A 2,772-nucleotide genomic window follows, 5' to 3' on the forward strand; every position below is an offset into this window, starting at 1 on the left:
ACTAGTAATATTGTTTTATAAGGAATTAAAGTAGGTGAGTACCTAAAGCGGATGCTGTGTAGGAACCCATATACTAGATAAGTGCATATTTTGCCTGCATTGGTCATTAAATTCATGTTTAAATAATAACAAAATGCATAGATAAAGAATAAAATATTCTCTCATCTAGAGTTTAGGCTTTTAAAGCCTCTCTATTCAAAACAGATACTTTTCTGGTATCTAATGTTTAATACAGGCACGGACTATGTTAGAAGAGCAGTGCAAACATGAAAGAAAAAAATAATAAGATATAAAAGTGTGCACTGCATCATGCCTTATATTAACTATCCACTAGGCTATATTTAATTATTAAAGTTCACTCTAAAGATTTATCTAAATATTTGAGCTGCGTAGAACTTTTTTCCAATATTTTCTTCTTTAAATAATATTGAAAAATACATCCTGTCGACTAGATAGAATTTTAAAGACATTTTCATGGCCCACTTTCACTGTATAATTAAATATTTTTATTTAAGAAAAACATTATTAGATGCTCCTCCCTCATCCTAAAGACCTAAATTCAAATATTTAAAATTATTTAATATTATTCAGCCACTCATATATGTCAGGCACTCTACTAGAAGTAAACATGTGACATTTGTTAAATATGTACATGCATATATACATGTGCAAGAATATGCAAAAATATATTCAATGCAAAAAAATATACTCAGTTGATAAGATTGCTGTCTTCATTGAATTTTTAAGAAGAAAATTGCAGGAAAATTAGTAGATATCAGAAAATTGGATTTTTCAGCATCTCTATTTTAAGTTGAAAATGACCTTTTAAATAGAAGATCCAGTATCAATATATTATATTCAGCCTGATTTTCTACAACTTTTACTTGTACACACTTATTTTAATTAAATTTGACACCTGCACTAAACTTTTAGAATATTGAAAGTTATCAAAATACTCTTTTTCTGAATATGGCAACTAAGAGAGAGACACTGTAGTCCTATAAGTCTTATCCACATGAGAAAATATATTGCAGTATGATGAAAGGAGATAAGAATATCATATTACAAATTTGAGCACAATCTTTAAGAATAGCAGTATTGCTACTGTGGGTTGAAAAAAAGAGAAAGAAATTTCCCTTTGTGGGTAATAAGACCATATTTATTCCGTGAAGCAGTATTAATATTTTGATAAGGGCAAGATTTAATATTAAACTTTAGATGACCAAGAACTTGTATCAAGCATTATGCTTTTTTGAGCAGCATATTACTCTTGCCAAAGGTAATTTCGTTTTTGATTTGGGGATGCTCAGGACTCTTGAGAAAGTGAAGATACATGGAACTGATGACACAAGTCTGTGAGGCCAAAGCTCTCTATTGTGAAAGATAGCTAATTAATAACCTTGCTATTGATTGAAATAAAACATGTCAAACTTATCTCTATCAGTCAGTTTACTGTGATCATCATTTGTATATAAAGTACTCTTCATGGCATACATGCAGAAGTCCACTTGCCCGATGGCCTAGGAAGGCACTAGAAGGTGCATCCTTTTGGTCACCTACTCATGCCATCCCTTCTCCAGTGTATACTGTATACAGTAACAATTAGGAGATGAAATGGGAGTCTGACAGGGAAAGATTATGAGATTATGTGACTTTGAAATTTGTTTTTTACTATTTTACCACATTAATGACTCACAGTGTTAGAATGAATTCAGTTTTTAAAAAAGTCGTTTGAGGATATTCAGAAGTAGGTTTATAAATATAAGAGGAACTCAGAATTTCTTTGCTTTCTCATGATTTTTAATTTGTTGTTTTGGTTTCCTTTCTTCAGTATGAGCCGTCATACTGAAACCCAAGCTCGATCATCTGTACTTCCAGGAGGTGGGAGGAGATCTTTTGGTTTGAATTGTCAAACTGGTTGCCTTTCAGAGACAAGCTATCTGTGTATATGGAGAGGAAGAATATATAAATAAGTAAGATAAACAAAATAGAGTATTTCCATGACAACTCGACAGAACCAAAACTGTATAATGAATCCTTAGATTTCCTTACACTTTACAAACGAGAAAATTGAAACAAATGATAAACCATGTTAATTTTTAAATATAAAGGCAGAACTAGGTTTATGTGATAAAGACTTAATTACGTCAAATTCGCCCACATCCCCTACCCTCCATGTCATCCCACTTCCCCTCCTCCAGATACTTCTGATGTTTGTTTTGTTTTTCATCTCAAACATCAGTCCACCTTTAAGTGTTCCATGGAATTTTTTTCCACACTTGTGTTGAGTTGTTTTAAAGAGTTAAGCTATGTGCTTTGTATGGTTTTGTCCATTTGATTCCTAAAAAATGTTTTGAGTTTGATAGTATCCTGTTTTATCAATGAGGAAACCAAGTCTTAGAGGGATTACATTACTTGCCTAAGCTCATGCCATCAGGAATTGTTGCAGCCAAGTATTGATTACAAGTCAGTCAGACTTTAAAACTTATACTCCTATAAGTACAGAAACTTTTAAAATTTAATTCTCTGGACTTGTCTAAGAGAAGATCATGTTACCTCATGACAGCATTCAGATTAGTCACTTCTTTTCTCTGTAAGTACTTTCTAAGTACTGTAGGTAAACTCACTGTAGGAGAGAAAATTATTAAGAGCCTAGAAAGCTCAGATTTAAGTCCTGTCTGAGCAAATTATGTAGTCTCAAGGTTTCAGTTTGCTCATCAATGTGGGGGTAATAATATTCACCTCATGGGTCATTGTGAGGATTAAGCGTAA

The sequence above is a fragment of the Pongo pygmaeus genome, chromosome 3, assembly GCF_028885625.2.
Source record: "Pongo pygmaeus isolate AG05252 chromosome 3, NHGRI_mPonPyg2-v2.0_pri, whole genome shotgun sequence".
Taxonomy (NCBI): domain Eukaryota; kingdom Metazoa; phylum Chordata; class Mammalia; order Primates; family Hominidae; genus Pongo; species Pongo pygmaeus.